General features: G+C 38.5%; 1 long non-coding RNA gene across 1 annotated transcript; it reads left to right on the top strand.

The window, feature by feature from the left end:
- Positions 1–1,845: 1,845 nt before the first annotated feature.
- Positions 1,846–27,566, top strand: LOC131491609 (uncharacterized). The gene is made up of 3 exons (XR_009251543.1): positions 1,846–2,044; positions 17,331–17,448; positions 22,650–27,566. It is a non-coding gene; the product is annotated as an uncharacterized LOC131491609 (long non-coding RNA).
- Positions 27,567–27,907: the final 341 nt, after the last annotated feature.

The raw sequence follows: 27,907 nt of genomic DNA on the forward strand, positions 1-27,907 counted from the left end.
ACGCTACGTCACCCTCCTCCTCCCTCCCCTGGCCCAGCCGGTTCCGCGTGTGCGAGGGAGGGTGTGTGTGTGTGTGTGTGTGTGTGTGTGTGTGTGTGTATGTGTGCATGTGCGCGCGCGCGCGCGTTCCCCGGCCATTCTCAGGGCTGCACAATGGAAACTGCGCGGCACGGCCAGCCCCGGCAGGGGGGCCTTTTGGACCCGCGCCGCCAATCCCTTCGCAGCGGCGCTGCTCTCCTGGGCGCGAGTCTGCGAGAGGGTGCAGCGGCCCGCCCGCGGGTCAGGCGGGACCGCCCAGCTGTCAGGCTCGGGTGGAGTAGAGTTGGAGGAGTGCTGCTGGCGCGCCTCCGAGGCTGCCCCGAGGCATGGAGCCAGGGAGAGGGGGGTAAGGGAGAGGACAGCTCTTCCGAAAGGGAAGGCTCCGCCAGCCAGCTTCTCCGAGTGACCTGGCAGCCGGTGCAGGAGTCAGGCACCGGCCCGAAGACTCCCTGAGGTGCAGCTGCGCTTTCCTCAAGCAACAGTTCCAAAGCTGTTTAAGTCTCTCTGGCCCTCAGCGTGTAGACTAATCCCTCTCCTCCTATAATTTGCTGAGTGCGTGTTTCGCACTGGGATGCAGATGGCTCCGGGAAGATAAGGTTTTATTTCTTTATACTAAGGTGTGGATTTCCTAACTGGACCCACTATAACCCAACTGAGTGCACATCCATCATCCACGTGCGCGCTGCAGAAGAAACTACTTAATGTGTGTAAAAGAAACACACGTGTTGAACAGCTGAGCGGGTCTGACTGTTGCAAATCATTCCCCCCCCCCCCCCGCAGAAATGGAAATCTCAGCTCGCACTTTCACTTTTTGCTGGTTGCCCCTCTCACAATCTCCCAAATTAAACATTTCGAAATCAATCAACAAGATTTATTAGTGAGTCCCTCGCCATGGGATTTGCTCTGGTCTTCTGGGACACATTTGTCATGAAACAGTGTGCTGAAAGCCTCAGCGACTGTGTGAGGGAGACCAATTTCTTCCTGGAAATGTTGAATTTAAGTGTGTATTTCTTGCTGAAAACAAAAACAAACATTTATCAGAGTTAAAGTCTCCTAGTTTCAACGTGCAGCTGAGTGAAAGCAACCTCTCTAGAAATTAATTTTTGAGGTGGAGAAAATATTTGAGTGAAACAATCCAGACAGGCATGGTCCCCATGTGGTCTGCTTGAATCAGATGTGGCATTCTATTTCTTTGACCTGTCCCAATCTTTGCGTGTGTGCGTGTGTGTGTGTGTGTGTGTGTGTGTGTGTGTGGCGAGGTGGGAGGGAGCTGTCGACAGCTCAAGGTTCAGAATCGAAGGTTCGAGTTAGCACCAGAAACTTGAAAACAAAACTAGTGTTATGTATATTATATATACTATTATATACATATGTATGACATTGGTTTATTTCTTCGATTCCACAGAGTGGTGTGGAGAAGACCGTGGGAGGATGCTCCGAAAGTTGACCCAGCAGAGAGGAATGGAGCCTTTGCACTGCCGAGGGTTCCAATCCAGTCTAGGAAGGAAGGAGGGCGCTGCTACATTGTATCCATTCAAAGGCTGGGGGGTGGGGGGAGCAGGACCTGGAGCAGCGCGGCGCTGACGCACAGGAGGCGCGTGATTGACGCAGGCGATGTTACTAAATTCGGCAGTTGGCCGGGCCCTGCCGCCGGCGCGCGCCGCAGATAGCGGAGTAGGTTCCCCTCGGTCACCCCCGCCCCTTCTCCATTCAGTGCCGCGCGGGGCGGGGCGGAGCGCGCGGGGCGGGGCGGGGCGGGGCGGGGCGGAGCGCGCGGGGCGGGGCGGGGCGGAGTGCGCGCGGCCGCGTCGGGATCCGGCCGAACCAAATATAGTGGAGCCTGGCTATTTTTAGCCGGGCCTCGGGCGCGAGCCCGCCGCGTGAGGGGGCGCCCTGACCCTGCCAAGAGTGCGGAGGGGGCGGGGGCGGAGTCGCCATCTTGGACCCGGCTCGTCCCCGTCTAGTGACCAGCGGCGCTGGGCAAGGCTCTGCGCAGGGGGTCGGGGTGAGTGGGTGTGAGTCTTGGGAGAGAGGGGGCGCGGGCTGTGACTGGAGAAGAGGGCGAGGCGCGGGCGAGGGAGCGGGGCGCGCGGCCCGTGGGGCGTGCGTGTGTGTCGGACGGCGTAAGCCGTCTGCCAACCTGCTTGGCAGTCCTGCCACCCGGCGGCCCGGCCAGCCCCGAGTCGCGTGGGGGCGGAGCCGCCCGCGGCCACCACTTCCTGAGAGCCGGGGATACCCCTCCCGGACGTCACGGAGGAGCCGAGGCGGCGGTGGCGGCCCGGGGCTCATCCTGCACTTGCATCACGGGTGCAGCAGCAGCTGCTCTGCTCCTTTGTGGCTTTTTCCCCTGTTGAGTAACTGCTTTGTTAACTGAAAATACCATGACGGGCCAGTGTGATCACCAGCTCAAGACCTCAAAGAAAGTGAAGCTGTCAGGCAAGAAGAGGGAGACTCCCCTAGCCGGCTGTGATGGTATCTGGTGGGTGGGTGTGTAGAGAAGCACTTGACAGTTTCCACGTATTACTTCTTGCCTAATTCTTCACCCCCAAGAAGGTTTAAAAATACTTTTATTTCCATGCTGTAAAAATTTCATGTGTTCTGCACCCCACCCATTCCCCCTTTAGTTTGAAATCTCATGCAGAACTGGAGTCAATGTAGAGCAGAAACCCTAAAATTAGGTACAGTTTTTAGGAAACAGGACATCTTTTAATGAATTTATTGAATAAAGTCCATTTTCTAAGTGTTAATATATAAAAAGGTCTTTGCCCACTCAGGGTTGTTCCAAGGCTACTAAGTTTGTTCATATGAATCGGGCTCCTCCAATGACAGTTTTAAACTCGTGTCTTTGTTTACCTTTAAAAAAAAATCCATCCCTGGCTGAATATCTCCAGGTAAAGGATTTCTCTCTTTTAAGTGGATGTGTTTTTCTGGATGTCTGTGTTGGTTAATTCTGTGCTTTCCCCAACCCCTCTTTTGCATCCTTTCCTTCCTGAGTATCAGGTCACCAATCTTTGTTCCTTGACTGCAGTTGGGCTGAGGGCTGTTGTCTGATTGCGCTGAGCCAATCAGCTGGCTTAGTACTCCTCTGGGTAGGAAGTTGGGCTGACTGTTGGAGAAGTTCCAATAGTCACTGATAAGCGGCAACGTCTTTGCACTCAAATGGAAAGTCATGGAAGGAGAGACAAGGAAGGCTCTCTTACAAAGTGGGACACCATCCTCTGCTTAATCCTTGGTCTCTAAACCTATGCAATTCCTCAAACAGAATGAATCATTCTCTTTTCTTTTTCAAATTAATATCTATTGATCTATACCTTTTCATAAATCTGATTTACTAGAAATCACAATATTCTGTAAGGCATGTGTAATATGACTATTTCAGTAGTCTGAATTACCTTTTTGATGACTATTTTGTATTAAATGAAACTTAATACTTTCTAATTAAATCTCTTCTTTGGGGAAATCAAATAGAATAAGACTACCTTAATCCGTGCAATGTTGAAAACTTAACTGGTTTGGTCCTTTTTCTAGAAGAGAGACATTCATGTGTGGCCTAGTTTACACACACAAAGCAAAGAATGCAGTTAGTTTTTGCTTTCATGAAGGGTACGGCAGTCAATCTGTAAAAAACTCTTTCTATGAAGTAACTATTACAGATTCATTGGATATTAACCTTTCATTTGTTTTGGTTTTGTAGGTGAAGTCTGCAAGAAAAAAGGTGCTCTTGCTCTTGGAAAATAAAATATGAAATTTGGGGGAAATTTATTGTGTGTGATAGAAAACAATCACTTTAACAAAGTGGGGTTTAAAAAATTGCTTTAAATGCTCTTCTGATGAAGCAATGACGTATGATGTTGATTTTGCTAATAAACAAAGAATGATAAGTCTTACTAATGCTAAGTTGGATAAGGAAAAGCGAAATAAAAAATCCAAGCCAGAAGATGTTACCTGAAATGAAAATAGGAAGGGAAAGTAAAAGAATTGTGTAAGTCCAAGTTTCTAGAATCACTGTAGAAGTTATATATATATATATTAGCAGTTATGCTATTATATTATATATATATATATTATATATATAATATATATAAAGATATATATATATATGTAAAGATATATATAATAGAAGATATATATATATGTATGTATATGTAAAATTTGGTAACTGTAGCTGACATTCACTTACAAACTTCAGTGTTCTGGGCTTAGGAATATGGTACTACTGTAGTAGTTTTCTGACTGATCTACCTGCATATCATCTCTTCCATATCAATTCTATCATTGCCCAAAAGGTCTGGATATTCTCTTCAAAGGTCTCCATATCCTGGCCTCTTTATTTCCACAGAATTTCCCCATTCTAGTCAAACTGGTATTTCTACTGCTCTTCAAACATCTTTCCCCCTCCCACATTTGTTCATAGTTTTCCTTTGTATTATGTTCCCTTCTCCTTCTTTTCTGCTTATTGAGATCTTATCTATCCTGTCAAACTAGCTCAAGAAATGTATTCAGATTGTGCTTTAGTCTTTTATAGAGTTCTTATTTTACAGCTTTTTTTTTGGTGCTTTTGTGTTCATAGCTTATTCTCCTGTCAAACTATAAGCTTCAGAAACATGCTTCACACATCTTTGAAATTTCTGTGGCACCTAAGTTTAACATAGATAGTAAATATCCATAAGATACTTCTCTCTTCTAAATTTGAGTATAGAGACCAGCCATAATATAAATAACAAACTATATGGATTGGGAGCTTCTTGGCATGCATTAATGGATGTATATGAGATCATACATTAAGCTTTCTTCACCTCAACTTCTGACAGTCCTGATTGAAGATACCTTGTTAGATAATGGCTACAAGCCCAGACAGTTGCATGTTGATACAAGGAAATTGCATTTCAGCTTGTACCTGTTGTATCTGCATAGGAAGATTTGTTAATGATTTTTTTTTTCCTGATAGACTTGATTCTTATTTTACCCTCTTTCTCCCTTTATTTGCACTTTCTCTTATGCTGCTTTTTCTTAGTGATGAACCGGATGCTGTAGGCTAGGAAATGTAATGTCATATTCTTGTGCAAAAATTTCTTAAGATTTACAAAATTGAGAACTCTGACATCTGTGTATAATGAGTTAAATATAAAAATTTCTTAATTTTCTACCTCTTCTGAAATATATTTAACTAGATGTGTATGACACTATGTATATGTAGAAGTGAGCTAGGCAAAGAAATTTTGGAATTATATTTGTAGGAAGTTTTAGAGAGAGGCTCTTGTGACTTAGAATATTAAAATTTACTTTAAAAGGAAAAAGTAATAGATGAGGGAAGACTTTCTATATTACAGATTTTAGAAAACAGTAAAAACTGAGATAGAAAGATTACTTAATAGCATAACTGCTAATATTTTAAAATCTCACTAAATGATATATATTTTTTAATTCATTAATAAATAACAGGCTTGGAGTGTGGTTAAAAAGAGAGTTTGTTTCTTTTTTTTTATTTAAAAAAATCTTTTAATGTTTATTTTTGAGAGAGAGAGAGACAGAGTGTGAGTAGGGGAGGGGCAGAGAGAGAGGGAGACAGAACGCAAAGCAGGCTCCAGGCTCTGAGCTGTCAGCACAGAGCCCAACGTGGGGCTTGAACTCACAGAATGTGAGATCAGACCTGAGCCGAAATTGGATGCTCAACTGACTGACCCACCCAGGTGCCCCAAGAGAGTTTATTTCCTAGTCATGTTTTTCCCCAGTTGCTGGTAAACTCTAGAAGACCACAGATTTGGGGGAGAAAAGTTACTACTCTTGTGTGATAAATCAACTTGGGATATTATTTATACCTATAAAATGAGAACTTATTTGAGCTAGAAGTGATAGATGAAGTTAATATCTTTTTCCAGATATAACCACATAACCCTTTTCCTTATCACCCAACTGTGAAATAAAAAAAATTGCCTCACATGAACTTCAGTTGCTTCAGAATGTTCTCCAGGAGTGGGATGCTGTATTTCCCAGAGAGCACTAGATTGCTTCTCAGAGGCTTGGGTCTGGCTTGGATGCCATGAAACTGCCCTACCTTGGGTAAGTTTATTAAGCTTTTTTTTTTGGAGCCTAAATATCATCATCTATAAAATGACAACATTGGGCTATCTGATCTGAAGGATCTTTCGGGTTCTGGAGTGGAATGCTTTTTTAGGCCAGTTAAATATTGTGAATCACGAGTCAGCTCTGGTCTAGTCTTCTGTCACTACCTGATTGCTGTAGTCCGTAGGCTCAATAACTCTTTTGTATCTAACATGTATGCTTATAGTAGTAATCTTACTAGTAATATATTAAACTGCTTTGGCCTGTGTGATAATTAATTGTAGCTACTGAGTGGGATCTTGGTAGCCTGAAGGAGTTAATGTACTGCTAGCATCACAGCTTTCTCTTATCCATAAAGTAGAAACGAGCAGAAACCTGGATAGTCCAAAAGTCATTTTATATTTAGCTATGGAATTTGTTTTTTTGTACATTCATCTGAATATGGATGAGTAGCAAATTGACTTCATACAAATTAATAAACTTTCATTGGAATGGATACTGTTGTTTGTTTCAGTTCCTTTCTGATCCTTACTGCATGCTAGGCATAAACCATTTATTTCTTCTTAGATGTAGCAGCCAAGGAATAACTGTCCTTTTTGCTTTTTTCTGGAGAATGATTGGTGATGGTGAGGTTGTAAGTCTTTATATCTCCTTGTAGAGTGTAAGTAGATAGGGTGAAATATTAAGAAGGTTGGTCAAAAGGAAAGTACCAAATAGGTTTTAGGTTGAAAAAATATTAGCACATCAAGCAGGAAGAATGCAATAAATTCTGTTTGCAAACTTGTTACATTTTCAGTTGGATACATCTTTATGGATAAATAAGAGCCAACTTTATAGGCATTGAGAAATACCTATTTTAACACATTGCAGGTTTATTTATTATCTGAGGTTTGGAGAGTCAAAACGTGGTTTGTCCATTAACTTAGGGCTGTTTTTTAAATGCCTGTTCTACATATTTAGGTATCTGGTTTCCTGCTTAGATCATGTAATTAGTAACTGATTCTGATTTTTTTACCATAATACATTTTCCAGTATTTATTCCGCATGTTTATAGTTCACTCCTGGAAAAATTCCTCCCTGACATCTGTTCTGAATTAGTTCCCTTTTCCAGTTATGTTTTCCTGTTTTATCGATTGTGGTGATGAGAATAGAAAGCTTATATTTTAAAGATTTATCCTATTTAAGTTTAGTGAAATTGAAACATACTACCTCATTATTTCTAATTTCTGAGAATGATTTTCTTATTTTAAATTCACATGTTCAGTTACTATTTTTACTCTTTTAAAACAACAGAATAAACTGGGTAAAAATTGAAATCCATTTACCATAGTTTCATAGCATTTTACAGCTGTCAATTGACTTTTTAGTTTATTTTTCATATTTCAAAATGTTTTTTAAGAGAAGCTTCTGTTATCTCAAAATCTTTTAAAATCTCTTTTTTGTTTAAATTACCTTGGACATATTTATTTTGGGGGATGAATTTATTGAGCACTTAGAGCAGTTCTTGGCACAGAGTAGGTGCTCTGTAAACATTTGATGGGTGAATGAAAGCAGTTTTCAAGAAGCTTTATTCCAAATATCCTATTTTCTTTATCCTAACCAGCCTTGTGGCCTTATTAACTTTTCTGAGAGAGTTTTATGTAGAGTTTAGGCCTAAGAGAGCAGCCGAGGAGGCTGGTTGCACATCAGTGTGCTGTCACCATTGCAGCTGGTCTACAGAAGAGCTGTGCCTTTAGTTGTACCACTCTGTGACATCTGTGTTTGAACCAAGAACCAATTCAGGTATCCTAAGGAATTGTACCACATTTTGACTTAACTCCCCCTAAGAATTAATCTCTGGCTTATCTCTATTTTGATGTGCCTCTCTTACTATAACACTTTCACAAGATTGTGTTCTTTCCTCTTTTCTTCACTGCCTCTGCCCTGGGAATAAACAACCATCAGTGAGTTCTTCACTTCTAGTCATCAGGTTTCCAACTGTAACCCTCACTTTGCTTTTCATTTCTGGATGCTACTATTTAAGGCAGCTTCCAAGTGCATACTCACTTGTCCGCCATCTATCACCCATAGACTGAGGGGTCCAAATGTGGAATATTTAGTAGATATCTCTGGAATTATATCTACTAAACATTTAATATATTAAGCATTTAAAAATTTACCTTTTGAAAAGGTAATGCATTCACTTGATTCACACAACAAAGTGTTTAGAAATGAGCAGTTTCCTTTCCACCCCTGTTCCCCATCTATTCAATTCCCGTCCTTCCAGAATTTTTAAGTGCATGTTCAAGCCAATACAAATATAAATTCTGTTTTTCATTTTATATAATACATATAATTATATATGTATTATTCTCCCTTTTTCACTTAACAGTGTTTCTTGGAGTTCTTTCCATAACAGTGGGAAAATATCCCAGATATATTTCACTTTAATAATATATCTTGGAGCTCTTTTCCACATCATTGTGTGGGTATAGCATCATTTATATCACCAGTCCCATATTGATGGGCATTTGGGAAATTTTCAATCTTTTGCTATTAGAAACAATACTGCAATAAGTACTTTTGTTACATAGATTATTTCATACTTGTGTAAATGTATTTGTAGGGTAAAATTTTAAAAGTGGAATTGCTGACCAAAGAGTGTATGTTATTATAATTTTATAGGTACTACCAAATTGCTCTCTATAGAGGTTGTACAATGTACACCCCCACCAGAAACGCATGGGAGTGACTGGTTACCCATGTTCCTGCCCACAAAATGTGTTCTTGAACTTTTGGATTTTTTCCAATCTGATGGGTGAAAAATGTTATCTTAGTGTAGTTTTAATTTCTATTTACCTTATGAGTGAGTTTGAATATCTTTTCATATGTTTAGGAGCCATTTATATTTCCTTTTTTGTGAAATGTGTCTTTTATCCCTACCTTTCTTGGTGGGGGGGCGGGAGGGGGAGTGGTTGGTTGTTTAAAATCACCCTGTGGCTGTTGTGTTTAATTTGCCTGTTGTAATGTGAGTTGCAACATGTCCTCCATCCCCGTTTGTTATTGTCTTTCATCTTTGCTTATGGTGTTTTTGCTAAGTGGATTTTTTTTTAAAATGTAGTTGAATTTGTTATACTTTTATGACTTCTGGATTTTGGGTCATAGTTAGAAAAGGCTGTCCCATTACAAAGTTGTAAAAGAATTCTCTCATATTATCTTCTATTATCTTTGTGGTTTCTATTTTACACTTAAGTTTTTACCCATTTTTCTTGGTGTATGGGTGATGGATGGGTCCAACTATATTTTTCTCCGAATGACTACTCAGTTGCCCCAGAAGCATTTGTGAATAGTCCATCTCTATGTTGTTTTGTTTCTTACAAAAACAAGACTGATTTATCTATTTTTTTTCACACCTACTTTGCTGTGATTGAATATAAATACTGTTCTCTGTTTTCCTTCCTATAGAACACCTTTCTTTTTTTTTAAAAAAAAATTTTTTTTTTTTTTAGCGTTTATTTATTTTTGAGACAGAGAGAGACAGAGCATGAACGGGGGAGGGGCAGAGAGAGAGGGAGACACAGAATTGGAAACAGGCTCCAGGCTCTGAGCCATCAGCCCAGAGCCTGACGCGGGGCTCGAACTCACGGACCGCGAGAACGTGACCTGAGCTGAAGTCGGACGCTTAACCGACTGAGCCACCCAGGCGCCCCTAGAACACCTTTCTTAACGACAGTGGCAATAATGTCTTTCACCCTGCTACCTCCTTGCTTGCCTCAGCAACACCCACAGCCTGGCAACCAGTTAATATTTGAGTTGAATATAGGTGCTCAGAAAGCTCTCCAGGATTTTCCATTGAAGATTAACTAGCTAAAAAGAAATCCTAACTGTAATCAGGTTCCTTAGAGGACTTCGAACCAGGGATGTCTTCTGGCTCTCGCTAGCCATATTGACCAGCTATTGTAGAAGCTGAAGTCCACTACCTGAGTTCTTCACTCCTAAAGCAGTCCAGTTCGAGTTGCTTCTTCCTGTGCAAGGTCATATCATCTCCCATCTCTGCTTTGTCTGACAATGTGGGAAATTACCTTCTATAGTTGGAGTGGGAACCATAATATGCCAAAAAACTGGTTTGAATCCTCTGTTGTGCAGTGGCCAGCTCCAAAACCTCATTTACTGTGAAAGTGATTATGGAATGATTTGGGGAACATTTGTCTTCAACTTGAGACCCAGGCAGATTAGGTTTTTTCATAGGGAACCTGGGGAAAACCCTAGTACTGTTCTACCCAGGGGAGAGAATCCAAGCAGGCTGATGAACCAGTTTACTTGGTATCCTTACAAGCACGTAATAAGCTACTTGGGTTCATTTTACAGCTCCTTGCCTTGATAAAAGACTTCCTTCCACTTTTGAACCATTGCCCTAGGTGATTTTTCTTTTTCAGACTTGTCCAGGCTATCTTGCTTGTTCTTTATTACTGAATCTTTTTTGGGAATCCTATTTCTTATCTGTGCCTTCAGACTTTCCCCTGATGCTGATGGTGTGTTCTTTGTCCAATACCAAATTGACTTAAAATTATTTTGGCCAAAACCAATTTTGTGAACACAGACTGGCCAACTGGCAGTTTGGGTAAAAAAATGATTTGACTTAGGGAGAGAGAGAGAGAGAGAGAGAGAGAGAGAGAGAGAGAAAGAGAGAGAGAGAGAGAATATCCTAAGTTAATTAAATTTTTGAGTAGTGGTAATTTTAGCGTATTATGGGGTGATTAAACACTTTGATTCATTTTTTTAGGGATTTTTCTAACTTCTTTTATATTTCAAATCAATTTTCAGCTACAAGAATACTTTGTTGCTTATGATATCAAAAAGTTAAAACAACCTCGTTTCCCAACCTTAGGAATAGTTGGACAAGCTTGATCTTAACTACAAGGCAGTTAAAGATTAATTGGAACAACGAAAACATAAACATCAAACGATAAGATAAAAACATGTTTCCTTTTTTTCCCCCTTCTTCATTAAAAAGGCAGTGTATGTGCAGTACAGGACACTCAGAAAAATGTAGATAAGAAATAGAAGGACAAAAGAAAAAAAGCTGTAAGTTCATTCCAGAATAACCACTGTTGTCCTTCCCTGTCTTTTCAAATGCATTTTATACACATAAACTCTGCATGTTGTTTGTAATCTGCCATTATTTAAGCATTCTTCAGTTACTGATTAGTCACCTTTGTGTAGGATTAGGTTTTGGTTCCATTTTGGTTTTTGTCTGGAAGCTGTGGACTGGGCCATCTTCACTGTGAATAGATGGCCATTCCTTTTTTTCCTTCTGTCCATCAATCTTGCCTAGGCCCACATCCAGACTGGGCCCCAAAGACGCTCTGCTTCCTGTAAGTGAGATAGTTTGTAAATGAAGCCATTCTGCCAAGCTTTTCTATGGACTTAGAAAAGGGGTCAGTTTTCAGAATTCCTGTGGAACTCTGATTATATATAAAATAATTCTTGGAGTTTGTGCTTGATGTATATTATATTTATATATATGTAAATTACATAGGGAGAATAAAGAGGGAAAGAGTAGATTGAATTTCCACTAAAATGAAAATAACGAGGCGTTGCATTAGAGAAATCCATGATCATTGGAGGGAAATTATTTAAAGAGATTTTCTCTAAATCAGTGTTGGCAAATATACTCTGTATTGTGCCCAAACCCAAGTCCATGGAAGACATCACTAATGAGTCATGTCACTGTTTTTCACTGATCCAAACTCCGCTTTGGATCATTCTTAAATTGGGGTTCTAGATAGCTGTATCTACTGGAATAGGTGTGGAACACCAATCTCTTTGCCATTCTTGCTCTAAAATGTTGCATTAAGGATTTTTTTTTTAAAATAGTGGATTGAATAGAAAGTTTTAATAAAATGTTTTATATCTGATGAATAAGTTTATGATGGTAAATATGAGATGTGAGCAGGCAGTAATTATCTGAGTCTCACGCAAAGCACATGCCTCATTGTTATGATCATGGAAGAAGCATAATTAAATTACAGTTTTGTTCTGGAGTGAAAACAATGTCACAGTAATACTCATCATTATAAATTGCCCATGGTATGGTCATGGCGATTGACTCTCTCCAGCATTCATTCTATCCCAGATGATTAGTGTAAGCAATTATGGTTGATCCCATTTCCTTTGCCAGTGAAGGCTTAGGCATGGCCTGTAACCTGTTCTGGCCAATGAGATTTGAAAGGAAGTCTGGAGGAGGGCCAGAGTGCTTCTGGGAAAGAGTTTCTTATTCCTAAAAAGAGATAAAAGAAAGAGATGGTACCTTTTCTTCCTCTGATGATGTTATGAGAGAATGTAATGGCTATAACTGCTCAGGCCATCTTAGAACAATGAGAAAAAGTAGCTTTGGAAGAAGTTCATCTAGAAGGTAACAGAACGAGAGAAGAAACCTGAGTCCTTGATGACCTTATTGAACTGCTGATTGTATTTTTGGTCTGCTCTACCTCTGAACTTCTAGTTCTGTGAGATAATACAGCGTGATTTGGGATTTTGTCACTTGTAGCCAAAAGCATTCTGAGTGGTTATACCTACTTTGTCCCAAGCAGATTCATATCCGATGGATTTGATTTTATTATGATACATTTACTTTTATCAGGGCTCTTCCCTCTCCTGACTTCTGGCTTCATAGAGTGTGTGCAGATTCTCGGCCAGTTCTTGTCTTGATCTTCTCTAAGGGACATTGCCTCAGACCAGGGTTCTTCAGAGAAAGCAGTAAAGAACTGGTGTATTTTCTCATCTTGTGTCTTTTACTCATGGCATAGAGTAAGTAGTACCAGGAATGTGTACAGGTCAGGGTATTTGAGTCTTCATTATGGCTTCACTGTTTCGTACCCATGATCTTGGGCAAGTCACTTGAAGACGTTGAGTTTCTTCTTTGAAATTTGTTACTGATAGTCTTTTTTTTCCTTCATGGTATTGTGATTCAAATGAAGTCATGTGAACATGGCAAATTTTAAAAAGTCCAGTTTTTAAAAAATGAATACTCAGGCTTGGTTGGATTTTCTGATTATTTTCCAGTGAATTAATGTCAAAATCTCTATAATCAGCTCTGTGTAACGCTTGTTAGCCTGTAAGAAAGGCAAGAAAGTGTGATATGGGTCATAATAATACAAGTAATTAGGGATTGAAGTTGATATTTTAGTGGCAACTTACAGCCTGAAATAAAGTGAGAGGACCACACAATTATGAAGGAGAAATAAAGGTCAGAATGTTTATCTTGAGGCTTGATTCTAGTTCAACCAGAAATTCTGGTGAGCCAAATTTGGGGAAAGAGAAACCAGTAGAAGAAACACCCCCCTCTAGTGGCGAGGGGCCAGGTTCTATACTTTGGTTGCTAAGATGGGTGACTAGGGAATGAATGGCTTTTTAGCATGTTTTTTAAGTTTTGTTTTTTGTTTTTCTTTTAAAGATTTTACTTTTAAGTAATTTCTATATGCCCTGTGGGGTTCAAACTTAAAATGCATGTTCTACCAACTGAGCCAGCCAGGTGCCCCAGGATGTTTTTTAAGTTTCTTAAGAAGAATCCCAAGGATCTAGAGTCAGAACTTTTAAGGAAGATCTTTAGCCCATCTTCCTTATCAAGGGAGTTAACACATTTTACAGAATAAGTAGTATTTTGGCAGTCTCATGTGGAATTGATTGAAAAATATAGATGCTACAGTTGGAAGTGGTTCACAGTTTACTTTTTTTGTAGGTCATTTAAGAGCATGAGAATTAGGAGACTATTGTTGCTAAATTTCTTATTAATCTGAGATAATACAGTATGTACCTTTATAAATCCATTTGTAGGGGGATAAAGCCTATATTTAAAGTTATAGGTATGCCATACAGTAGTATTCACCTATATATACAAAATAATGGGGGTGGCTTTCCTAAGTATAATTATTGATTTGAAATTTTTTAGTGGCCATCCTGAGAACTGAATGTTTAACATGCATCTTGGAGGTGATTTAATTGCTTTCTATGGAAAGGTAGTGAAATTAGGTAGATTAAAATAACATATTACCCACAATTCAGTGGTTTGGTGGGAACACCTAATGCATTATTGAAGGACATCTCATTTTAAGGATGTATGTTGTTGATGGTAATAATTACAAGTGATTATTACATTTACAAATCTCAAAGTCCTTGAAGTTTTTATTGCTCAACTGCTATTTGGGAAGAATCCTTTAACATTTACTTAAAGGTTTCTGAAGAGGCAACATTTCAGACAACACATTTTTATGGAACTCTGGGTTAGATCTAAGGATGATTTGAGTGCCATTCTACTCTAATACAGAATAGAATGATTAAGGCACAAGAAAATAAATTCTGGTACCAGACTGCATTATCAAAGTGCCATTTTTAAAAATTTTTAATGTCAAACTTCCTTGCACTGAAGGGAAGACATTTGCAGCTTGCAGTAGAACCAACCTCTCAATAACTTAAAATGTGTCTGAAGATGTTTTATGTGAAATAAAAATGGAAACATTCTCTCGGAAATACGAATTTGTACATTGGTAAAGTAAGATTATAGAGTTATGAAGTGAACTTTTGTATGTAACTTGTGGAACTAATATCCTTAGTTTATGGTTATACTTCATAAATATACTTGATTTTAGAAAGAAGAACTAGGTCTGGCAGTAGATCAGGATCTACCTATTGGGGAAAACCAGAAATAGGAGGAAGAGATTATTAATGGTTCATTCTTCACCGAGAAAAATTCAGTATGGAATAATTAAGGTCAGCTACAGAAAGAATTATGATTAAGTTAAGTGAGTTCACAGATATTGTTGAAGGCAAATCAGCTAGAACTGATTTGTTAATATATATGGGGGCAATAAACCAATTAGATAGTCTCTTTACTAAATTAGTATGACAGTAGTAGAAGATTATCTGGAGGGAAATAAAATAGACGATAGGGTTAGTGGTAATTAGGCCTTCATTAAATCCTAGCACTAAAGAGGTACTATGTATATTAGTGATAGCTTAATTCTATACATAAAATTGGATATTAAGAATTGATAGAATGTTGGCATTGTTAAAATTAGGCACGTTGATTTTTGTGTAAAGGGTTGCAGCAAGTGGATTTGAATAAAGAGCCTGTGCTCCAAACCTCATTTGAAATTCCAGATAAAGTATAAGAATAATAATAATACATATTCACATAGGATTTTACAGTGTTCTGAGTGTTTTCAGATCCATGATTTCAGTTTAGTCTTATCAGAACTCTGGGGGATAGTAGCACAGGTCTGATTATCCCATTTTTACTAATAAGGCAGTGGAGGCTCAGGGAGGCTAATGGACTTGCTAAGCAGCAAATAGGGACAAAACTGTCAGGTGTGGTACTTGAACCCAGGGCTTCTTACCAAAATGCCTTTGTTCACTGTCTCCTGGGGCTGCAGTAACCAATTATCACAGATCCGGGGTATAAACAACAAAAACGTATTTTCCCACAGCTCAGGAAGCCAGAAGTTTGAAATCAAGGTGTTGGCAGGCAGCACCCCTCCGGAGCCTCCAGAGGAGAATCCATTCGTTGCCTCTTCTGGCTTCTGGTGGCTGCTGGCATTCCTTGACTTACGGTTGCCTCACTCCAGTCTCTGCCTCTGTGTTCTCATAGCCTCCTTCTTTTCTGCTCCGTGTCTTTTCCTCTTCTGTCTCAAAACACTCTTGGCCTTTCTCTGGAAAGGACTTTCTCTGATAAGGACTGGCTTTAAGACTCCACTTGTGATTAGATTTAGGGCATGCCTAGATAAGCCAGGATGATTTCCTCATCTCAAGATCCTAAATTACATCCCCAAAGGCCCCTTATTCAAAGAAGGTGATAGTCATAGGTCCTAGGTATTAGGGCATGAACATATCTTTTCAGGGGCCACCATTTAACCCCACTACATTTATTATATGCGATTTAACTCTTTATCTTCCTTTTGGATTGAAAAAATAATCTTCCATGTGAAGATAGGTAGTGGACTTAAGGAATTTTTAGCTAGTATCTAGAGAGGAACATTTAAAATATTTCTGATTGGTGCTAAGTGCTTAGTAAGTAGAATTGACCTAATACAAGGTTTCCACCAAATTGTTATGTTGGCTTTCGCATTCACAACTATAAAAGATGGGATTAAAATAAGTTAAAGTAACATTTGCTATTCACGATTAACTATTAAAAGTTGGCTTTTTTGTTTTTGTTTCTTGTGCTAGAAGAGGTGTATGTGTATGTGTGTTTTGCATTTTGTTAATGACCTTGGTATGATCAGTTTCTTACATCACATGGGCGTTCTAATTTGGGTCATATAAATCAAGATTCATATATGTAACTCTTTGAGGGAAGGGGCTCCATGTGTCTTACGGTTAGAACTCCAGTATACTGCTTGACACATAACATAGATGTGCTCAAGTAATTTGCTGAATGAACGAAGTAACTTTTTTATGACATTCAAATCACGTAGCCACAGATCCCATACTAGTTCACTTTTTGGAGGGTCCTGAGTGGCAAACACAATAAGATCTACTCATTGTAGGAGAATCCTCCATGTCTCTCAGAGATTGCACTGTGAGTACATTTACTCTTTTTTTTTTTAATGTTTATTTATTTTTGAGAGAGAGAGACAGAGACAGAGACAGAGAGAGACAGAGTGCGAGCAGGGGAAGGGCAGAGAGGGAGACACAGACTCCGAAGCAGGCTTCAGGCTCCGAGCTGTCAGCACAGAGTCTGACGTGGGGCTCAAATCCATGAACTGTGGGATCATGACATGTGCCAAAGTCAGATGCTTAACTGACTGAGCTACCCAGGTGCCTCAAGTCCATTTACTCTTGACAGAGCTTACAACTTTTTTCATCTATGATAATCTTGAACTCTAGGCCAAAAAAACCTGTCATCCTTGCCTTGTTCACATTAATAAAAATTAATCAATGAGATTCCTTCAGCCCATCAGTTCACTACTCACTAGCATGAGCTCAGGTAGCATTAGAGGCAGTAGCAAGGGGCTTATTGTACAGCTTTTCAGATCATTAGTGCTAAACATTAAGGTCTGGGGAAGGTTCTGGCTTTTGCCTTCTCAAAGGTCTACTACAAAGTTTTCACTTTCTGATACAAATTCCAGTGTTAACAGATCGAAGTCCAGTGATTATAATGAACTATGTGCCAGACTCTTCTGGGTATTATCGCAAATACTGCTTCCAGCCAACCTTAGAAGTGAAGTACTGTCATCATTCCTGTTTTACAGAAGCACAAAGAAGTTAAGTAACTTGCCCAGGCTCACACCAAGATTTGAAGCCAGGTAGTCTTACTTCAGAGCCTATGTGCTTAGCCATCTCCAATGCTGGCCTCATGCGCATTCGTTTGTAAGTAACCTGTTCTTTCTTTTTGAAAGTTTATATTTTTCTTTATTAAACTTTAGAACTTTTGCCAGGATATGTCTAAGCTGTATGCCTTTTTTCATTTATCCTGCCTGGCACACAATCAGTGCTTTTGATCTAAGAACTCTAGTCTCCTCCTGAGGGAAGTTTTCTTGCACTATGTTTTGATTATTGCTTTCTCCAATGCGGTCCCTCTTGAGTTTCTTTTATTTGCAATGAGGGCTCCTAGATCTGCCCCCCATTTCTCTTTCCTTTTCATTCAGGAATTCCATTTCTTTTATTTTTGATTTGGATATGTGATAACTCATTCACTTGCTTTTCCAGATAACAAGTTTGTTCTTTTAAGGGTTGGTTCTACTGTTTAATTCCTCAGTTGAAATTTGAAGTTTATAAATTGTTCAAAGAATTTCTCAGTCTATTATGTTTTTTCCATATTAAAATATCATAATCAAGTAAACAAGGTTTATTTGAGATGTGTTAAGGCTGTTTCAACATTAGGAAATATTAATTTAATGTATCACTTTAATAGATCAGAAGAAAAAAATTTAGGATTATTTCCCCAGATATTACAATGGTATTTGATAAATCAGTATTCATTCATAATAAAGCGAGGAAATAAAAAACAGTTCTTGGTAACCCAGGAGATGAAAGATATTTTCTAATAGCCATTGTCGTACTTAACATTGAAATAACTTAAGGGGTATTTCCTAAGTGTATTCTCTGAACTGTGGGTTTTTAATTTAAAATTTTGTTTTTATTTCACTGATGTATATTTATATCCTTTTACCAATACCACGTTGTCTTAAGTGCTTAGTTTTATATTAAGTACAGAAATCAGGTAATGTGAATTCTCCTTCCTGTTTCTCTTTTTCAGAGTTGTTCCACTCATTCTAGGTCCTCCGCTTTTCCATATAAAGTTTAGAATCAGTCTGCCAAATTCTACCAAAAACTATGCTGGAATTATTTTTGAGATTGCATTGAATATGTAGTTCAATTTGGAGAAGACTTGATATTCTAACAATATTGAGTCTTCCAATCCAAGAACATGTTACATAGTGCCAGTTTTACTTAGGTCTTTTTTATTTATCTCTTTAGTTTTGTTTTTTTTTTAAAGCATACATATTTTGCATGTATTTTGTTAGCTCTATCTCATATTCTGTTGCTATTTTACATGATACTTTTTTAAATCAAGCTTTTAATTTTAATTCCAGTATGGTTTAACATATAGTCTTATATTAGTCTCAGGTGTACAATATAGTGATTCAACACTTCTGTACAACACCTAGTGCCTGTCACAAGTGTACTCCTTAATCCCCATCGCCTATTTCACCTGTCCCCCCGCCCACCTTCCCTCTGATAACTACCAGTATGTTCTGTATAGTTAAGAGTCTATTGCTTGGTTTGGCCCCTTTTCTCTTTTTTTCCTTTGCTTGTTTGTTTTGTTTCTTAAATTCCACATATGAATGAGATCATATGGTATTTGTCTTTCTCTGACTTATTTTGCTGAGCATTATACTCTCTGGCTTCATCCATGTTGTTGCAAATGGCAAGATTTAATTCGTTTTTATGTCTAAATAATATTCCATTTTATGTATGTATGTGTGCATACACACACACATGCACACACATATATATACACACCATATTTTCTGTATCCATCTATGAATGGGCACTTGGGCTGCTTCCACAATTTGGCTGTTGTAAATAATGCTGCTATAAATATAGAGGTGCATGTATCTCTTTGAATTCGTGTTTTTGTATTTTTTTTGGTAAATACCCAGGAATGCAATTGTTGAATTGTAGGGTAGTTCTGTTTTTAACTTTTTGAGGAACCTCCATACTGTTTTCCACAGTGGCTGTCCCCGTTCACATTTCTACCAACATGCACAAGGGTTCCCCTTTCCCCACATCCTCACCAGTGCTTGTTTTTTCTCATGTTTTTGATTTTAGCCATTTTGACAGGTGTGAGGTGTTATCTCGTAGTTTTGATTTGTGTTTCCCTGATGATGAGTGATGTTGAGCATCTTTTCGTGTATGTGTTTGTTGGCCATCTGGATGTCTTCTTTGGAGAAATGTCTGTTCATGTCTTCTGCCTATATATATATATTTTAAGTTTATGTATTTGAGAGAGACAGAGATAGCACAAGCAGGGAAGGGGAAGAGAGAGAGGGAGAGAGAATCCCAAGCAGCTCTGTAGCGCAGAGCCTGACATGGGGCTCAAACTCATGAAACCTTGAGATCATGACCTGAGCTGGAACCAAGAGTTGGACGCTTAACTGACTGAACCACAAAGGCACCCCTCTGCCCATTTTTTAAATTGGATTGTTTGTTTTTTTGGGTGTTGAGTTGTATCAGTTCTTTATGTATTTTGGGTACTAACCTTTTTTGGATATGTCATTTGCAAATGTCTTCTTGCATTCAGTAGGTTGCCTTTTAGTTTTGTTGATTGTTTCCTTTGTTGTGCAGCTTTTTATTTTGATGCAGTACCTGTAGTTTACTTTTGCTTTTATTTCCCTTGCCTCAGGAGACATATCTAGAAAAATGTTGCTATGACTGATATCAGAGAAATTACTGCCTGTGTTTTCTTCTAGGATTTTATGGTTTCAGGTTCCACATTTAGGTTTTTAATCCATTTTGAGTTTGTTTATTTATTAAAATTTTTTTTTAACATTTAATCATTTTTGAGAGACAGAAAGAATGAGTATGAGCAGGGGAGGGGCAGAGAGAGAGGCAGACACAGAATCTGAAGCAGGCTCCAGGCCCTGAGCTGTCAGCACAGAGCACAACGTGGGGCCCGAGCCCGTGAATTGTGAGATCACAATCTGAGCTGAAGTCAGACACTTAACCGACTGAGCCACCCAGGTGCTCCAGTTTTGAGTTTATTTTTGTGTATGGTATAAGAAAGTGGTCTGGTTTCTTTCTTTTTCATGTAGCTGTCCAGTGTTCCTAACACCGTTTGTTGAAGAGATTGTCCTTTTCCCTTTGGATATTTTTTCCTGCTTTATCAAAGATAAATTGATGTTACAATTGTGGGTTTATGTTTGTGTTTTCTATCATGTTCCAATGAGCTATGTGTCTATTCTGTTCTGGTTACTACAGATTTGTAATATTTTGTGAAGTCTGGAATAGTGATACCTTCAGTTTTGTCTTTCTTTTTCAGGATTGCTTTGGCTATTTGGGGTCTTTTGTGGTTCCATACAAATTTTAGGATTGTTGATTTAGTTTTGTGAAAAATACTGTTGGTATTTTGATAGGAATTGCATTAAATGTGTATATTGCCTTGGGTAACATAGACATTTTAATAATATTTGTTTTTTCAATCCATGAGCATGGATGTCTTTCCATTTCTTTGTGTCATCTTCAGTTTCTTTCATCAGTGTTTTAAAATTTTCAGAGTACAGGTCTTTCACCTCTTTGGTAACTTTATTCCCAAGTATTTTGTTATTTTTGGTGCAATTGTAAATGGGATTGTTTTCTTAATTTCTCTTTCTGCGCTTCGTTATTAGTGTATAGGGATCTGGAGTTTTATTTAAAAAAAAGGTATTTTAGTATGTTGGTTAAAATAAGGCAACATATTTTAACAAACACCAACATTTCAACACCTTAATACAATAAGAACTTATTTCTCCTTCATGTAATACTCCCATGTGGATGTTTCTGGTTGATAAACAGTTTTTCTCTGTATGGATTCAGGGACTCAGGTTCCTTGCATCATGTGGCTCTGCCATTTCCTAAGGCCTTGACATCTTCTCTTTCCAACTGGCAGAAAGGCAAGGATATGGTGGAGAATGCACACTCTCTTCTCAATTATTTTGGTCTTGACACAATGCGCATCATTTCTGTTCACATTCTTACATTCCATAGGCCAGATAGTTGTTCTCACCTATCTGTAAGGTGTGTTTGTATATTGGTAGTGGGGCGGGGGGCATGGCAGAATGGGAAATAGTATCACCTGGGCAGCCACACGTAAGGGAAAGGAATAGACGTTCTCATTTGTAATTGGCAAGATGACACCTCTGAATAGAAGACACTGTGGTAATTAATATCTTTCAAATTTTAAACTATACATATCCTTTGAACTTAAAACTCCACTTCTAGCAGTTTTTACTGAATATATATTTACAAATGTGTACCTATTTACATTTTAAGGACACATCTAGTAACGTTGTAGTAGCAAAATATTAGAAATATTCTGAATGTCCATCAAAGGGGACTGGATGGGGGCGCCTGGGTGGCTCAGTCAGTTAAGCGTCCGACTTCAGCTCAGGTCACGATCTCGAGGTCCGTGAGTTCGAGCCCCGCATCGGGCTCTGGGCTGATGGCTCAGAGCCTGGAGCCTGTTTCCGATTCTGTGTCTCCCTCTCTCTCTGCCCCTCCCCCGTTCATGCTCTGTCTCTGTCTCTCAAAAATAAATAAATGTTAAAAAAATTTTTTTAAAAAAAGGGGACTGGATAATCAAGTGGTTATATTTTCATACAATGGAACATTTTGTAGCTTCTAAGAGTAATAAGGCAGTGATAAGTGTATTGCCTGGGAGATTTGAAAAATGAGGTACAGGATTGTGTGTGCATGGCTACCACTTATTTAAAAAGAAATATATACACATACGCAAAATATCTGTGGAAGGATCACAAGAAACCGGTAACAGTGGTTGTTTCTGGTTACAACTAAAAGGTGATTGGGGAATGGGATGGGAGAGAGACATGCTTTTACTGTATACTCATCTATACCTTTTGATATGCTCCTTTTTAAATATAAAGAAGTTAGTTGTAGAAGTATAGTAAATGACATGGAAAGATGGTTGTAATATATTGTTGCCTGAATAAGCTATTGACTGAAAGGAATGTACAATAGGGTTTCAGTTTTATAAATAAATAATTTTTAAGTGGCATATACAAAAATCTAGTGGTTTTTTAGTGATTTTTTGCTTATCTGTATTTAAGATCTTTTAAATAATGCGCATCTATCACCTTTGTAATTAAAATACATAAATAAAAATAAAAGAAGAAATACAATGAAAACTTTCCCTAGTACTCCCTGAAGTTAACCCTGCCATGAAATCTTTCCCCATTTCAGCTGAATGCCTCTTATTTGCTTTCATGCTACATTTTTCATACATTCATCACACCTTGAATTGCATTATCACATACACATTTATCTTACCTACTCTGTACATTCTTTTAAAGGCCTGGATCTTACCAGATGCATCCAGATTCCCTGTCTATGCCAAGAACAGTATCTTTCTCATAACAGGTGTGCAGTAAATACTGAGTTGGTGTTTGAAGCAGAGAGCACAGTGAGTAAAGTGGTTGTGCATTTTGTTGTTTTGTGATGGAACCTGTATTCAATACTGTACCAGATTCACTCTGTAGTTATGCCGGGGCCCATTAGGTGCAGTGCAAAGCATGTGGGTGAAAGGCTTTCCTTTCTAAAATGATATTGGTTGTCCCTAGAGATCTCTGTTTCTGCACCTTAGATTAGTTAGTGTGGTTTGGTTATAGAAATATATATAGCAAAAATGACATAAAGTTGAAAATAAATTTAAGGTTAATCAAATTGCTGATGACATGGTTCTGCTGTTTTACAGGTGAGACACTCCTACCTGCTTGATATATTTTTTAAAGATTTAAAAAAAATGTTTATTTATTTTTGAGAGAGAGAAACTGCAAGCGGGGGAGGGGCAGAGAGAGAGAGGGGGACAGAAGATCCCAAACAGTCTCTGGACTGACAGCTGCTAGCCCAATGTGGGGCTCCAACTCATGAACCAGGAGATCATGACCTGAGCCAAAGTCTGACGCTTAACCAACTGAGCCACCCAGGTGCCCCTCTGCTTGGTATTTTAATTTAGATCAGTTTGCTCCTATTTTTCTCCCCATATTACTTTCCTTTCCCCATTTGTGTCTTTTTGCTACAACATCTCCTTGTACACATAACTTTAGTTCTGTTATGGTTATAGGGGCCAGTTATGCATGAGAAGAGATAGAATTGGGAGCTGATAATGTTACTTACAGCAGTTAAGATTTTTTTAATTGAAATTGCTTGAGAATTGCTTTGATGGCCTGGCTTCTCTTCATGTCCCAGTTTTATTGCTAGATTTCTTGCCACTTTATTGCCTTATTCTCCATTTTTCTTCCCTATGTTCTAGTCACAGAGGTTTACTCAGTATACCCCAAAAGTTCTTTCTAGGGCCTTTCCTCAGAACTTTTCTTACCAGGAGGTTCTCTGCATATGTCCATTAATTTAAGTACTACCTTCCCACAAAGAGCCAGTTCACATGCCACCTCCTCAAAGAAGTCATTACAGATCCTCTTAGTCAATTTCAATATACTCATTCTTCCATTAAATCATTATACCCTCATTAGAGTGCTAATTAAAGTTTATTTATTAATTTTTTCATTGTGTACACATTCATTGAGTGTCTACTGTGCATAAATTGTTCTGGGAGCTAGGGTAAGAGACTGTTAAGACAGTTTTCAAGAAGCTTACAGAATAGTGGGGGAGGCATATGAGCAGGATAGTTTCAGTACAGTGTAATAAGTACAGTGGGTGTGTGCAGGATTCTGTGGGAGCCCAGAGAGGGAGCATCTAATGTAGCAGGGGTTGGGGAATTCCAGAAAGATTTGAGCTGGACATTGGAGAAATGGAGGTAGAGAAAGGAATTTCCCAGACTAATGGAACAGCACATTGTAAGTCACTGAGATGTGAAATGTCTTGCATATCTGAAGAATAAGTAGCTCAGGCTGCAGTGTGGATAGGGGAAGTGGCAGGAGATGCATTCAAGGAGGCAAGACAATGGAATCGTGATGGACCTTTTGTGTCAAGCTAGGCACATGAGCTTTCTGAAAGCAGTATAGAGCCCTTGAAGGACTTTATGTAGGGGACAACTAAGTAAGCCTTGAGTTGTTTTTCTCGATGGTATGAATCAAGTCTTATACATCATGGTATCACCTTAGCACCTAATACAGAGCTTGATACTAGAGGCCAGTAAAATTGAACTGGGTTTGCTGGGTACTGCTTTAATTCTTTTCAAGAATTAATTTATCTGGAATAATAACAGTAATAGTGTTGAACACTTTTGCACTCTGTCAAATCTATAAGCATTATCTTACCTAATCCTTACTACTCTCTAAGCATAGGGGCTTAGAGCATTTAAGTGAGGGGACCACCATAATAGTTAAGTCTGCTTAGGTTTGAATTTCAGCTCCTCCAGTTACTAGTTTTGGACCTCAAAGTTACATTTGTGCTTCAGTTTCCTCATCTGTAAAATTATAATGATAATAATACCTCATAGGGTATTGTGAGGAGTAGTGATACATGTAAAAACATGCAAAGTGGTTGGCCCTATAGTTGCTAAGCGATTACATATAATTAATTTTTAGCTATTATTAAGAAACACACCCCAAAGTCACAGGCACAATTAGTGGTAAAGCCCAAGATGAACAAGGCAATTTGACTTCAGAATCTTTAATTACTATTTATTCTATGTTATAACTGCTTCTGTGGTTATAGTGAGATGAGTAAAGATGGGTTCCAAGCAGTGAAACAAAATGAAGAATTTTAGTCAACATGGGAAATACCATTTGGGGTAGGGAGTTCTTAGGAGCTCTTCAAATTACCCTCACTTAAAGAACTCTTCCTTTGCTACCTTGCCTGCACTTTAGAGACTTATGTGAGAAGTATATCTCTGTAATTTAGGTAGATGATGCTAATTCCAGATTCATAGTTCACATAGCTATTGAACCTAGAGACTATTTTATAAAGGTCTCCCTCTAGGAGTTTGTCTGCTAGTGCTGGCATCCAGTATACAATGTCAAGTCTTGTAGCTCTGTTCCTTTTCTCCATACTCTCTAGATTTTTCCAACTTTAGGACCCAAGTGGGAGTCTTATGTTGGAGGATGTTGTGCAAACCACATGCGTAAAGAAAATAATTTACATTTTTCCTTTCTTAGCTTCTGGAACATCAGTGATTCCATCCTCCCACTTCTATTGGGCAGAAATTGAGGTATTCTCCTTATGCTCCCTCATCTTCTCCAAAAGGCACCACACATACACACACACACACACACACACACACACACACACACACACACACACTCTCCTTGCCATACATGTCAGAGGGACCCAGCATAACTGCTTTTTTTCTGATTCAAGGTCCTAAGAACATACTAAGTCTTTGGTAATAGAGGCTCCCGCCAGCAATTCACTTTTTCTTCTCTGTTCTTACTCTTTCCAGTCATAACTGTCTTTCAGCTTTCTTTTTTTTTCACCAATTTATCCCAATATCCCTTGCACAGTGCTTGGTATATAGTAGGCATGCAATAAGTAGTTTTTGAAAGAATAAAAGAAAGGCAGGATGCATTGTATATTCAATACTTTAATGGTATTCAATTACAGAAAAATGTGCAAAAATCTTGCGTTGCTTTAAGTTTCATGGGAACAGATTGGTGTTAGCAAGTAGGCCCCACCATCACCTCCACTGCCACATTAGAGCTCCCACAACTTCAGGATTTATCCCCCTGAGTATATGTAGTAATGGGACTGAATTGATGCCTCACAAATAGAGATCTCCAGGTTTGGGGCAGGTCTGTCTCATGAGCTTTGTTATTTTTCCAAATTCTTTTGCAATTTCATGACTTCATAATGGAAGAGTTTCCACAAATTTAAGTCCGTATGGAAATTAATAAGTCATAGGAGACATATTGCTTACTGTTAGAAAAGGGTGGGAGAAAATAGAAGATATCCAGGGCCTATGGTTCAGAATAAATAACCTTCATAATTCTGGTGTCTATAAGGACTCAAATTTATGTAGACAGTGGTGCTGAGACAAACCCTCTTTCACTGGTTTCCTAGGAAAACCGTTAGAGATGTGAAAAAAGAGGCTTAAATTTTAGGAGCTTATGCTTGCCTGAAAATCCAGACTCATGTTTAGTCTGGGCCATGATGACACACCAGTAGACTATCCAGACATGTTCAAGGCTGTGGACCTGGTCATTCAGGACTTTGTTTGACCTTGGATCTCATACAGTGTATTGCAGTATGCAGAAATAGTGTGTCGAAAGATGAAGAACATCTCCTGAAGCCCAAGAATGTCCTGTGTGTGTGTGTGTGTGTGTGTGTGTGTGTCTGTATCTATAACCTGGAGGTAATCTCCAAGACTTCAAATGAAAGTGATACCCAGGTTTGAATCTGGTGTGCTTCATGCACAAATTTTGTTAACTGCTTGCTCTGTCTTCAAACCTCCTTAAAAAGGTTACTTTAAGGTTACTTTTCATACCTCTATAAGCAATTAGAAAAAGAAGACCAAATTAAACCCAAACCAAGAAGATTAAGATAACAGCGGAAATCAGCCAGATAGAAAAGAGATAGTTAATAGAGAAAATTGACAACGCCAAAAGTTTGTCCTTTGAAAAGTATGATAAAATTGATGAACCTCTACCGTGATTGATAAGGATAGAAAACAGAAATTACCAACCTGAGGAATGAAAGAAATATCACTAGATCATACTGACATTAAAAGAATAATAAAAAAATAATATGGAAAACAACAATGTGGAAATTTTATACCATTAAATTCAACAAATTAGATGTTTTCAAATTACTTTAAATCATAACTTACTAAAGCTAATACAAGATGGAATAGAAAATCTGAGTAACCCTTTATCTACTTAAAATTTTGAATTTGTGATTTAAAAAACCTTCCCATGAAGAAAACTATAGGTTCAGATGATCTCTCTGAGGAGTACTATAAAACATTTAAAGAAAAAACAATATGAATGCTAAGCAAATTTAGAAAATAAAGGAGGAAGGAATATTTCTTAACTCATTTTATGAAGCAAGTATTACCCGGATACCAAACCTGAGAAAACTATTTCAAAAAAATGTTGCTGATCAGTATTTCTGTGATTATAGCCACTGCAATATAGTGAATGTTTGTGTCCCTCCAAGATTCATGTGTTCAAATCCTAACCTCCAATGTGATGGAGAAGTCAACAGTCTGCAACCTGGAAGAGGACCCTTACCAGACACTGAATCTGCTGGTGCCTTGATCTTGGACTTCATACCCTCCAGAATTGTGAGAAATAAATGTTTGTTGTTTAAAGTCACTCAGTCTATGGTATTCTGTTACAGTAGCCTGAAGTAAGACAGAAATCAGAATCCTTAATGAAATATTAACAGGTTGAATCCAGCAATATATGAAAAAGTTAGTACCTCATGATCAACTGGGGTCTATTCCAGGAATACAAAGCTGTTTAATCCAAAAGTTAATTAATGTATTTCACATATTAGTATGATAAAGGAAAAAATGTTTAATTCTCTCAAATGCAGAAAAAACATTTCACAAAATTCAACAATTCTTGACTTAGCAAATCAGGAATGGAAAGAATTTTATTTAACCTGATGAAGAGCAGCTACAGAACACCTATAGTAACATCATATTTAACAT

The sequence above is a fragment of the Neofelis nebulosa genome, chromosome 12 (genome assembly GCF_028018385.1).
Source record: "Neofelis nebulosa isolate mNeoNeb1 chromosome 12, mNeoNeb1.pri, whole genome shotgun sequence".
In the NCBI taxonomy this organism is placed as follows: Eukaryota; Metazoa; Chordata; class Mammalia; order Carnivora; family Felidae; genus Neofelis; species Neofelis nebulosa.